We start from the raw sequence: 13,954 nt of genomic DNA on the forward strand, positions 1-13,954 counted from the left end.
ACCCTCAAGCGAAAAATGCGTTCGACCTAGCAAAACAAGCCCTTTCCGATGCCGTACGCTTGGCCCACCCTAGTCCTGGTGCTCCAACGTGTCTCATGGTTGACGCTTCGGACAAAGCTGTCGGAGCCGCACTTCACCAACGAGATGACTATGGACATTTGCAACCACTCGGATTCTTCTCCAGGAAGATGAAACCTGCTGAAACCAGATACAGCACATTCGGCCGCGAATTGCTCGCAGTGTATCTGGCTGTCAAGCATTACCGTCATTTCCTGGAGGGACGTCAGTTTACCATCTTTACTGACCACAAGCCCCTCACATTTGCCATCAAGTCCGGCAGTTCGAATCATTCACCACGAGAACTTCGTCACATGTCCTTCGTGAGTGAATTCACCACCGACATCCAGCATATCGGCGGAAGTAGCAACGTCGTTGCCGACGCGTTATCGCGCCTCGACGTCAACGCCATCGCTGCTTCCCCGTCTCCCGCTGTCGATTTCGCTGCCATGGCTACAGCGCAACGTGAGGACACCGAGTTGGAAGCCTTCCGAAATTCACTTTCCACCAACTACAAGGAAGTCGCCCTACCTGTGTCCGCACAAACCCTCATTTGTGACATGTCGACAGGAACACCACGTCCATTCGTACCTGCTGGATTCCGACGCCAAGTGTTCGACTCGCTGCATTCCCTTTCGCATCCCGGGATTCGTGCAACGCAGCGTCTAGTCACAACACGCTACATCTGGCCGGGTATCAACACCGATGTTCGCAACTGGGCACGTGCGTGTATTTCTTGTCAGAAGTCCAAAGTGCAAAGGCACACCGTCACACCCTTGTCACGTTTCATACCGCCAGACAAACGATTTGACCAAGTCCATATCGATATCGTTGGACCTCTACCGTCATCTGGCGGACGCAGTTACCTGCTCACGATGGTCGATCGTTTCACCCGCTGGTTGGAAGCTGTGCCCATACCTGACATCAGTGCCGACACTGTAGCACAAGCCTTCATGTCGGGGTGGATATCACGCTTTGGCGTTCCCTCCACAGTCACGACGGACCGTGGACGCCAATTTGAATCCCGTCTGTTCCAAGCACTTTGCAGGACGCTAGGAACGAAGCATATCCACACGACAGCCTACCACCCTTCTGCCAATGGGATGGTGGAACGATTTCACCGGCAACTCAAGGCGTCCCTTCGAGCTACTGAGGATCAATCCCACTGGCTGGAACGATTGCCGCTCGTGCTGCTCGGTCTCCGTTCGGCTCTCAAGCAAGATCTTGGCTGCAGCGTGTCCGAACTCGTCTATGGAACGTCACTTCGCTTACCTCGCGAATTTTTCGTTCCCGTACCCTCAGACGCAGTTCCCGACCCCACCTGCTACGTCACGCGACTGCAGTCCGCTCTACAAGACCTTCGACCGAAACAACCACGACAACCAGACCGCCGCACCGTGTTCATCAATGAAAACTTGAACACGTGTACACACGTTTTCGTTCGCCACGATGCAACCCGCAAGCCATTGCAAGAACCGTACGACGGACCATATCGCGTCATACAGCGACGAGACAAGCATTTCGTTATTTCCATCAACGGTCACGAAGACACAGACTCCGTCGATAGGCTAAAGCCAGCGCACATCGACATCACGCCGCATGGGACTCCTCCGCCCACGACAATTGTGACACGCTCAGCTGCCCGCCGTCAGACTCTTCGTCGTGTGCACTGGTCACCAGAACTGACAACATCATGCTGACAACTTTGCATCATGACTCTCAACTATTCAACTATTCTACTCTCTGTTCAACTCTCAACTATGCAGTGCAATATTTCATGTTAAATTATTTAATTATGTTATTTCTCGACCATTCGTACGAATTTACTATATAGTGTATATATTTGCAATGTACTATGTTTTTTTTTCCCGCAGTTTCACGCTATAAGGGACCGAAAGCCTTCCCCTTCTAGTTTGAACAACGACCTTTTTCTTTATCGTTCACTTGTTCACTAGGAGGGGGACCCTTGTAGCAGCCGACAGGCTGTATTAGTTCTCGAAAACCGACTTCCTTCGTGGCCCCCGCTTCTTCACAGACACACGCCGTGCCAGACCGATCACGTGAACCCGCGACGCTGTAAATTTCTTCGAACTCGCGGGGTCGCCTGGCATGCGTGGTCTGCCTCTCGGACGCGGTGTAACCTGACACCCGGTTTGCACGTCCCGAGGGGGGCAGTCTGGACTGGGGTTCCGAAGGAAGTGGACGCTAAAATAAACACGGCTCATAACGTAAAAGAAGTTGTCTTTCTTCTGTGACTCCAAATTCAATCTTACAACTGGTGACCCTCTACACTTCGCAACAATGTTAATGAGGTACAGCTGTTCATTCAGTAAGTAGACCTCTTACGCATTACACAGAAGCGTCATTGTGAGCACATAGTGGCTCGTTACTCGTGGGTGGTCTGCAAAAAATAAAATATCTAATTCTTACACTAGTTGTGTAGCAAATGGCAAGATATGCAATAAATCATGTGCCCCACAGCATTCAGATCTCACAGAACAACTCAGTAATGATGTAATCCACTATACATGAAGTGTAGGAACATCCTTAATTATCCCCCTTTCTCTTTGCAGTGTGTACGTCAGCTTACCTAGATATAATTCACTTCCATCAAAATGCATTATGCACACAAAATATTATACCTGCTAATGCACTTCCTGTGCAATTTCTTCACATACTCACTCTTCATTTGTCTCCCAGCAACAGCATGAATGTGCTTGCATAAATTGAGTCTCACAGTGTTGTCCGTACAGGTGCACGTGAAGTTGTGGATACATGTTTGATACCTGAAACTGCACGGTGATGTGGCGCAGGCAGTGTGTGACTGCTGTGTGACGACGTAGGATACATCTTCGCAGGTCTGCGACCTAACAGACCACTGGTGTGTTTCCATACAACAGATATGTTCTTGCGGAATGCCGGTACCAGCGTGGTGTTGTTTTGAAATTTCCTTCGCCTACACTCCAGGGACATTCTTCGAACATTTTATGAGCCTATCAAAGAGTTTTTTTTTTTTGTAAGCCTTAGTAGGGCCGAGATGAGGGTGTCAACTCTCTTATTCTGTTTCCCCTCCAGGTAACAGTACTTGATTACCCTGTGCAGAGCCTCAAGGCGCATAATTTTATTAAGTCCAGCTCCAATACGATGGCACATTGCCCACATATTAGTGCGCCCACTATAATACCACAGGAAGTAGCTCAGGAATGATTGCATGCCCTCCTGTGCCTTGCATTCTTCAATGAATGACTCCAGAAGATTCCCAAAACTCTCTTCATTTAGCTCATCCATCAGTGTGCGCAAGGCCTGTAATTTATACTAAATAGGTTTCGAATCTTAAGAATGATTTGCATTTACTGATCACACATGCAATGTCGACATGCCACATACAAAGTATCTGCCTCTCGGCATTTCCCATAGTCCCCTTCCATGCATTATAAAATGCATGTGCATCGTCGCTCATGAAGACCTTTGCGTGTAGATCTCCTGTCCTCTCCTTTAACGCAGCGAAGAAAATCTTCATGGCCACAGAGTCTGTACGGGTTGTAATGCAGAAGGCACAAGGAAATAATCCGCAGCCAAACTCGTCAACACACAGGAGTGTCACAAGTTCAAAGTCAAAACCTGTCGAGACAAGGCAGACCCATGGTTAGGGCCTCAATTCACTACCAACAACAGCTAATTAAGCTACTCATGTATATGTACACCGGAAATGAATTCAGTCATCAAATTACAGCAATTCTGTACTGTTGAATCTATGTAGATCTGAAAGTTATTAATTACAAAGAATAAAAATATGGCCAGCTTCTGCTTATCTATCCATTATAGTGGAGGATCTGGGTGAGTAAAATACCAGCGCATTGGTGTAAATACACTATATTTGTGTATGGATAATTCAGTGTGCTGTGCAGAGAACTACGGTCGAATATCCCATGAGCCGATCGAGGCCACAGGCTACGTAAGTAGCCAGTAGCATATGATGAATATAAAAGTGAAGAACCCGTAAAGAATAGAGGCCATGTTTATGTTTGCGACCTATCAATACCTGTAGTGCCCTGAGTCCCATCAATGCATATTCTGTCTGCCCAGGATCTTGAGGAGTTCTTCTTGAGGTGATGTCATAATGACGAGCAGAAAATCCTTCTGGTCAAGAAGCTCACTCTCCATCCGATTGAGGACTGCATGGTCATCTGGTTGATTCTGGTGCTCGAAAAAAGGGACTGGGTTGCGCTGCTCATACTTCATTTTCTCAACCCATAGACTCACACTGATATAGTCATTCATGTGAAGCCTTTCATTATAAGTGGTTTTGAAATCTCGCATGTTATGTAGATCTTGTCGCGTTGCCAGGTGTATCCGATTAAGGCTTCCGTCAAGGTTGCTGCCTATGCTGTCCAGGACAGCATCCATAGTGACACCTTCTTGCAGTTTTGCTGAAAACAAGGGGAGCTGTTTACTACTGTATGCATAACAAATAGCTACCATGTATTTGTGTTTTTAGGAAGAGAAGGTGAGCCAGCATCATTTTTCAAGTGCAGTCAATCTAAGGCTGCATTCACATGCGCCAACTTTGGGAGTTGGTCCGAGTCAGCTGATGTGACCAACCACGACCGACTCGAGTTGCTCCGAATCGGTCGCTGACCGAAAATTTAAGAGAGTTGGTGGTGCTCCAGCCAATCAACAAGAGGAGCATTGCCACGTGACTCCTGATGGTATGATACGATTTCCTTCGTGCCATACGCATACATAGGCGTGGGTTTAAATCCTGTAGGATAGCTGAGAAATATTTTTTTTTCTCGTTTTGCTAATGCTACACAAACGTATCATTAGACATTTTTTAAAGCCAATTATGATTTTTGGGCAAACTTCACTGACTTAGGTTTGAATAATGGCATTTGATCAAAAAGGCACCACTATAGTTGGGATTTGAACCCACACTCTTAAAAATGAACTTCACCGCATAGCACGCTCCTGGCCAACCATCATCTCGAATGATATTGTTACCTGCCCTGATTTGTTGAAAACGGGAGGCGTACGCCTTTTTTGTGACAATTATGAACAGCATAAGTTCACAAAAAGGCGTACGCCTCCCGTTTTCAACAAATCAGGGCAGATAGCGATATCATTCGAGATGATGGTTGGCTAGAGGCGTGCTATGCGGTGAAGTTCATTTTTAAGAGTGCATACCCTTCTGTAGCCATAAGGTTGTTTATGGGTGGAGTTACCGAGTCGATATGTGTGAATGCGGACGTTGCACAGTCTTGAAGTTGGTCATACAACGATGGTTCAAGTTGATGCTGGACGTTGTCCCGTGTGAATGCGGCCTAAATAACAAGAGCTTTATTTTATGACGGTGAATGGGGACTTTCAGTAGACATTAGATATAAAGCGGACTCACAATATGAGAACTCAGACTGAATCCTCATCCAAAACTCTGAGAACACAACCGGAGGTAACACAAGACGGCAATGTATCTTGTACATAACATCATTTTACATATGTGCTGTGTTGTCTTATCTGTCCCTCATTCTCAGAGTTTTGCTTATCGATATCTGTTGCCACCAGCTTGCCTGCTTTCTTCCAGAACCAGACCCATAGGGATGCGAGGGGTTTTGAACTCCCGCACGATTCTTGGCTGCTATTAGTTGTGGGGAGCAGACGGTAGTGGAAAAGTTCTGGTTCTCCAACATGTGAGTCAGAAAAGTCCTGAATGTGCAAATAAGAGCAAATAGCCCTTGTTCAAGAACAGTCTGTTGAAATTCCTAATGCCACAATATCAATGGGAAAGACTACTAATTTAGTCCAATATAGTGTACGTTATTTCTCAGTGTGCATGTGAAAAAGGCATGTGGCAAGAGCCTCTGAAATGATTTTGTGATGCTAATTGCATTGTTAGTAAGCCCAGAACTGTTTACTGACAATTTATATAGAGGACCTTGGTTATCAGGAGAGCCTGTTCCTGAGGAATATGGTCATACAGCAGCGATGTCAGACTTACCACTGTCATACTAAGAAGCTACAGCTGGATACTCAGGCTAATCAGTCATGAATATTAAAAGGTACTTGTCTAGTACCCCCGTCACATAGGAAATTGAATGTCATTTGTTCCGTGTAAAAATAAAAAATAACCGAATGGCATTTGTCCAGCGAATTTGCACTGATTCCCTCTTGCACTGATTGCATATCCTCGTCAGTAGAGAGGCAGCAAAGGCAACGACGATATACTGTTTAGGAGAAATGAAACACAAATGAAAAGTTGTACTACAACATTTCATGAATTTCTCATGAATTTAATAATGTGATTGACATGTTGTATGCAAGTGATATCATTTGTGAATGACCTTGTTGTTCTTCGTGTAGCTCAATGCAATACAAACGAATGATATTTGGTGGAATGTCATTCACTGGAAATACAATTCAATTAACCATGTGACAAAGGGTATTATGATTCAGCTAGAGGTTGAAGTTGAGTTTATGTACATGGTAATGTGCATTGGCAATAATTGCACATTCTTACCTGCAATACTGGCTTTTTCAGTCACGACATAGATGTGTGGCATAATTCAAAATCATGTCCTATGTGTGAGCTCTGGTACTTCACTCTTACTCTACCACTGACCTCACAAACTGTCATGTATGCAAGGCATGTTGCGCCAGTTTTCACAACGCCTTGTGACTGCAGCTGCCTTGCACCAGTGCCTGCAGAAAAAAGATTAATGTATTACTAGGAAATAAATATATTTCCACTTGGGATCACAGTTTCTGAGTGCATACCTTTTGGAACATATGTGCCTGATCGGTGACACCTCAAGTACCACTTCTTGATACCATCAGCAATTGTTCTCGATCCGTGCGGATAACTTGGAGCACGTGGCTTTCTCCATTTCCTCCTTCCACACTCTGAATTCTGTTGAAATCATTCTGAATGAAAATGTTGATGATGCATGTGGGATGAAACATTTCGACTGATATACTGAAAGAACTATCTGGTCAGCGCATAACATTAGCTTGACATAATAAAAATGACACACACACACACACACAAGTGACGGATGGTCGGTGTGCTGTGTGTCTGTTTCTTCTGTGTCGTCTATAGCGCTTTTAGTATGTCTAAGAGGCACTGGTCTAAGGATTAGCAACATGCCCAAGGATGTGTTTTAACAAACACCAGCCCACTCCTTTCTTTTGCGCAATAACGTAAAAGTGCAACAACTGCACACGCATGCCACGTGGTTGACTTGATCTTTCACTACCAGCACCGTCACCGGTCCACGTGTGCAGGGCTGGCGAGAGAGGGAAGGGGGGGAGGCCGGAGATGATGCCCCGGGACCCGCACGACCCAAGGCCTGTCGTAGCCATGTCAAGAAGAATTACTTATACTATGTTATCGGGACGTGAGGAAGGGGCCCGACCACGACCCGTCCCTGGGGCCTAAAGCCTTGGACAACACTAGATCTATTTTTGAATGTCATCTGAACATACTGCACAGTGATGAAAAACTTGACATTTTCCCAACAGCTCCAATAGTTACTTTCCGCAGGTCTCGCAGTATTCGCAACATCTTCACCTCCTCGCGTTTAATACAGCAGCAACCCAGTTGCTCTCCTTTGCAATGAAACACGCTGTTAAACATGTAATTTCAAAAACCCCTGTACAACTGTCTCAAGTAATGCTAATTCCTTTACATTCAGGATCTGACACTCATACTGCAATTCGTTTAATTTATGCTGTTTGATTGTGTCCAAAAAATGCAACCTTCAGTACATTGGTGAGACATCAAACTCCATGCGAGAAATTTTATGGCCATATAAATCTGATATAGTCAATAATCGCCCACGCCTGTATCAATACACTTTAATGCATCGGAAACACTCATCTATCAATTGTGACAGAAAACGCAAAAAACCACGAATCCTACCTGATCTCTCAAGTTTGTTCCCTTCAGTTGTTCAATTTTTAACTATGTTTCAAGTAAGTCGCCCTCCCGCTACCCAGGAAGTGTGGCTGTTGAGGGGGGGGGGGTTCTGGCAGTGCAGCCGGCTGGGGACCACAGAGCGACCTTGGCCCTTCCCTGAAACGGTATCGGGCCACTACATCCAACGTGCCATTACATCCAACGAGTCGTTACATCCAACGATGGATGTAACGGTTCGTTGGATGTAATGGCACGTTGGATGTAACGGCATGGTGTGGATGTAACTACACGATGGATGTAACGGCATGTTGGATGTAACAGCTCGTTGGATGTAATGGCACATTGGACGTAAGATTATGGAGTGGTCCCCTTTGTTCAGGCCCCATTCAGAAGTTCATGGCGGAGGCTGAATGAGTTAGAATTCCTGGGCATTTATCTGCATATATCTGCTACATTAGCATTTGTGGTCCTGGTTCTTCAGAGTTACTACTATTATTGTTATCATTATCATCATCATCATAAATCTTTGCCCTTGATCAGCGGGCATATATCTGCTACATTAGCATTTGTGGTCCTTGTTCTTCAGAGTACTACTATTATTGTTATCATCATCATCATCATCAATCTTTGCCCTTGATCAGCGGGCGAAACATAGACAACAACTTTTGTTTTTTGCTAGCATCGTCTCGTGAGCGGGGAAGCTGTACAAATTGCTGAACTATTATCGGAGTAATAAGAACTAATAAACAATAAATAATTGGTAAATCGCACGTTTACACGTCACAATGGCTGGAAAGGGATAATAGAAGTTTGAAAAATGAGAAATTACCACTGGTGAGCTTTTGTCCGTGCTCCGCACTTCACGGGCGAGCTTTCGTCCGCGCGACACTATTGACGCTGAGCGTGAAAACTAGAAAAAATTCGGGGAAGTGTTAAGGGGTCCTTTAAATGCTTATAGGCCCGATTTCACCCACAGCGATTAGCTTCTGAACGCAGTTTTCGTTAACATAAACTGAGATCCGATCATTCCGAGGCGCCAGGTCTTTGGCGTTAATCGGTGGTGGTGAAACCGGCCATTAGAAAACTCACGTTTTATTGAGTAAGTCTTGCACCGCTTTACCCCTGACGGTTTCAGCTACCGAGTTCAAACAAAATACGGAACAAAAATAATGCTACTCATCAACTGCGTAAAAGTAAGTTTAACGTCGGTAGCCGCGGAGGATGGGCTATTTTTCCGAAACCTTACTCCGTGTCATGTTGTTGAAACATGCTGTTTTTCAACCCCTGCTGGTTAGTTGCTGTTTTACATGGGCCACTGGAACCGGCGACGTGTCGCCGGCAGCCTTGGCCTTGGTGCTGAGGTCATAGCAAGATATGCATCGATAATACATGACTGATGGGTCCCTCGGATTCACATACTTGAACGAAAACTCAAGAACGGCACCCTGCCATCTTCTGCTCCGGTACTGTAAAACTGGGTGGCGGGAACGTCGCTTCGACTGTACGAATTTCACGTCTCCCAGGTCCATGGCATGCGAATCACTTGGAACTGCTAGCTGGCAAGTGGCACGACGAAAAACTCGCCACGAAATGACAGATGTCCTTTTTCCTTTCTGTGGTTCTTCCGGACCTCTTCCTAGTACCTCCTGTATACGGGAAACCAGATTAAGCCCTTACACCCTGGCCAAACAGCTTGGGCACGGAGGTGATCAACCTTCTTTTTGAAGAGGTCGCTGAAGAGAAAACAATGTTCAGTCGGTAGCAGCATATATGCAGTTTTTGTGAGATTCAAATAGGTGGATGTTCCGCAGGTCGGTAATCCCAGATGTGGCGTGGGGGAAACTTCTTGGAACACTGTTTTGTGTGCGAGTGTGTCATTTTCGTAAAGGAAAAAATGCTTCCTTTTTTTCTATCCACTCCTCCTTCTGGCACACATGTGCTGCGTAACAAGCACAAAACACCGACGAAATCAACGACCTTGCCGCCGACATCGAGACCATTGACCGAGTTTTCTGTGTCCGTGGATGTAATGGCTCGTTGGACGTACTGACCCGATGGATGTAATGACTCGTTGGATGAATTGGCTCGTTGGATGTAATGACCCGTGGACGTAATGGCCAAAAATGGATGTAACGTCTCGTTGGATGTAACGGCACGATGGATGTAACGGCATGTTGGATGTAACGGCTCGTTCTTGGATGTAATGGCACGTTGGATGTAATGGCACGTTGGATGTAGTGGCATGGAATCCCCTGAAACGAGTAGAGGGAGCATCAGAAGGGTCGCCTTGTGTTTTTCGGCTGTCCGCGCTGTGAATGTTCCCCTGTTATGCAGCTGTGACACATGTCCCTGTGTTATAGTTATTGGTCTTGACCGGTCTGCTTCGCATTTTACTTATTGTATTCAGCTCCCTCGACTGGAGTAGTGTCTTGGATTTGTCTATTTTTCTTTGATATTTCCCTTCCTTTCTATTGGTATATACGTATATGTCCTCTTCTGTAGCTACTTTTTAACCCGATGAGGGATGAAGGATGAAGCGCAGGCTCTGCATGAAAGTATTGTCCATTTTAATTGTAATAAAGTGTTCCTACCGCTTTACTTTCCCTGAGTGTAATCACTAGTTAAGATGACTCTGGCATGGCTTTTTGCTTCTTGTAGTGTACTTCTGCAACATCAATAATGTACGGCAGCAGGACACACATGGCTCATGAAGCTTCACTTACCTTCCATAGAGGTGAACTCCCGTGTCTCATGTTTTGCAGTGAAACTGTGAACTCCTTCATGGTGTGACACCAGATCCTCGAAGTATCGGTAGTCGGCCGAGCAGTGCCAACACACGAAACTGCCTCTTGAGTGAAGGTTCACTTCGTTAGTGTTCAGCACATGACGGTTCAAGTTGTATTGTGTACGGACGACTGATGAAAGCGCAAGCAAGTTGCCTGCGGTAGCAGGCGCAATCAATTTGCCTGTAGTAGCAAGAGGTCTGGGGAGATCGTTACCACGTATTGCCGACTCATGCAGACACAAGCGAGTTGCCTGTACGTGGTAGAAATAGATTTGAGTTAGGTCGTTGTTGCACACGGCCGATACGATGACGGGCTGCGTTCGCATTTTAATCTGCTGTACAGAACGCAAAGCCTTCAGCTCCATGATTTATGTGTGTGGTGCAAGTATTCTTTGTTGTGTGCTGCAGAACGAAAATGGCTTTGTGATCCCTAATAAAACCCTCAATTTTTTTAACGACGCGTTCATTTCGTACCAAGAACAACGAAAAACATTTTTCTGCAATTCTTCTGCATTTCTTCTTTTTCTGCATGCAGACATATTTCTGGATTTTTACTGCATATTTCAAAGACTTTTAGTGCATGGTTTCATGAATATTTTGGGAGTTTTTGTTCATATTAATGCACGCTCTTGTTATTGCATACTACCGCCGCAGGCGCAGCGGCAAGCAGGTTGTCTGCCGTGCGTAGGAATATGTTTGGGTTAGATCGTTATTGCATACGGCCGCTACATGCATGCGCAAGAAAGTTGCCTGCGGTAGAATGGGGTTTGGGTTAGATAGTCATTGCACACGGCCGACTGATGCAAACGCACTGAAGTTGCTTGCCGTAAGAATAGAACGATGAAAGATGAAAGTCACTGAAAAGGTTAGCCAGCTGTAGGGATCGAACCCACATCTTCTGGATTTCCGGTCCAAGGCTCTGTCCCTTCTATGTTGTTCCAGCCTCAGAACATCAGTTTCTCTCTCGTAAGAATAGGTTTGGGTTAGATCATCATTGCATGCTGCTGACTGAGGTACCAATAGGTTAGGATCAGTTCGTCATTGTATTTGGGCGACTAATGCAGGTGCAGACAAGTTGCCTGCGGTAGGGTTTGGGTTAGTTCATTACTACATACCGCCGACTGAAGCAGGCGCAAGCAATTTGCCTGTAGTAGCAAGAGGTTTGGGTCGATTGTTACTACGTATTGCCGACTCATGCAGACACAAGCGAGTTGCCTGTACGTGGTAAAAATAGATTTCGGTTAGGTCGTTGTTGCACACGGCCCATTCATGCAAGCACAAACAACATGTCTGCGGTAGGAATAGCTTCGTGTTAGATCGGTTTTGCATACGGCCGATTGAGGTAGGAATACGTTTGTGTTAGATGGTTATTGCTCACGGCCTGACACAGGCGCAAGCAAGCTATCTGCAGGTATGAATTCGTTTAGGCTAGATCGTTATTGCATATACGGCTAAGTGATGAACCGTAAGAAAGTTGCCTGCGGTAGGAATAGGTTTGAGTTAGATCGTTGTTGTATGCGGTCAACTGATGCAAGCGCGAGTACTTTGGTTGAGGTAGAGTGTGTTTGGTTTAGATAATTTTTCCATACGACCGACTGAGGTAGGAATAGTTTTGGTTAGTTAGTTATGGCGTACAGCCGACTGATGCAGCTGCTAACAGGGCCGGCGAAAGGAGGAGGGCAGCCGGGGACGAAGCCGAGGGCCCGGGGCCTCTTCAGTGGCCCTCCCGACTCAAGGCCCGGTGCATGTTAACAGAAGGAGACGTGAGGAGGGCCCTGGATAGGACTCAACCCCGGGTCCGTAATATCTCTGGCCGGCCCAGCGTGCAACCAAGTTGCCTGCGGTAGCAATGAACATGGGTTAACTGTTGTTACATTCGGCCAACTGAAGCCGGAATAGATTAGGGTTAGATCGGTATCGCATACGGTCATAGCCTCCTATATAAGAGGCTATGATACGGCGCAGCCTCCTATATACTTCAATGCCTGCCCAGTTGAGGCGGAACGGCCGTTCAGCGCACTATGCGGCGGTGGCGCCACATACCTGGGGTTGTGATGATCATATCGCTACGCTTGCTGGCGCGTGATGTTCGACTTGATGCCTCAAAATAAACGAAAAGCATAGAAATTTCCCAATTTATATCTATAGTGACAGGCTTGCAAGCCGATGAGGGTATAGGTTGACACCAGACAGACAGAACAAGCTGGCGGGTAGACGACGCTGCAGTCACACGCGAAACCGAAACATCACGGAAAACAGAGCGATATGATCATCATACCCCGTGTATGTGGAGCCGCTACAGTGGACGGCCGGTTCGTATGGGTTTCGCTTCGACTGGGCAGGCATTGAAGTGTATAGGAGGCTATGATACGGTCGACTGATACAGGCGCAAGCAAGATGCTCGCGACAGCAATAGGAGTGGGTTAGATCCTGATTGCATACGGTGTTTCTTTTTTGTTGGTCATTTCGTTTTTGTAGGAGCGTTACTAAACTATATCCGTCACCTTATTGCCGTTGGTACAGACAGCATAACGCAACGCAGGTAAGGAGCAGGACAATTCAGCTGAAATTCGGTGTTTCTATATTATCAAATTACAACGTACATAAATACTTGACCAGTCACATCGATGTCTCTCGAATAACGTAAACAGGGCGAGTCCTACCACAGTTCCTCCACGCTAAGATCACGGAGGCGAGGTGGGGCAGCTGCGGGCGTTGTAGTGGTGGTGGTGGTGGTCGCGTTCGCGTCCGTCGTTGTTTCCTCCGTTGTTGTGTGCGAGCTCCCCATCAGGAGGACTATCGCGATGATAAGGATGCCCAAGCCAGCAACGGCAGCAACGACTCCTATCAGAGCCAGAGTTTGGGTGCTAGTTCCAGCTGCGGCGGGGGGCGAGCCGGCGTTACTTCCTGCATCGCCGCTGCCACTGTCTCCGCCCGAGGGCTTGTCGCCCCCAGCCTGGGGCTCAGCTCCACCGGCGCTTTCTTTAGATCCTGCATTTCCTTCACCTTCTCCGCCTCCACTTCCTTCTGCTTTACCCTCGCCCTCCGCATCGTGTCCTTCTTCACTGCCCTCCTTTTTCTCTTCTCCTTCTTGCTGTGCTGACTCTTCTCCTTCTCCATTCTTCTTTTCGCTGGCACCCTCCTCGCCTTCTCACTTCCAGCCTTTTCCCCTTGGAGGTTCTCTTCGGAAGACATCGCTT

General features: G+C 46.6%; 1 long non-coding RNA gene across 1 annotated transcript; it reads right to left on the bottom strand.

The window, feature by feature from the left end:
• Nucleotides 1–4,253: 4,253 nt before the first annotated feature.
• On the bottom strand, nt 4,254–6,953 carry LOC135390155 (uncharacterized). Its single transcript, XR_010421736.1, has 3 exons — nt 6,829–6,953; nt 6,674–6,753; nt 4,254–4,487 (listed from the first exon to the last, which is right to left on the bottom strand). It is a non-coding gene; the product is annotated as an uncharacterized LOC135390155 (long non-coding RNA).
• Between the last annotated feature and the right edge of the window lie 7,001 nt (nt 6,954–13,954).

Source organism: Ornithodoros turicata, chromosome 3, assembly GCF_037126465.1.
Source record: "Ornithodoros turicata isolate Travis chromosome 3, ASM3712646v1, whole genome shotgun sequence".
Classification (NCBI taxonomy): Eukaryota; Metazoa; Arthropoda; class Arachnida; order Ixodida; family Argasidae; genus Ornithodoros; species Ornithodoros turicata.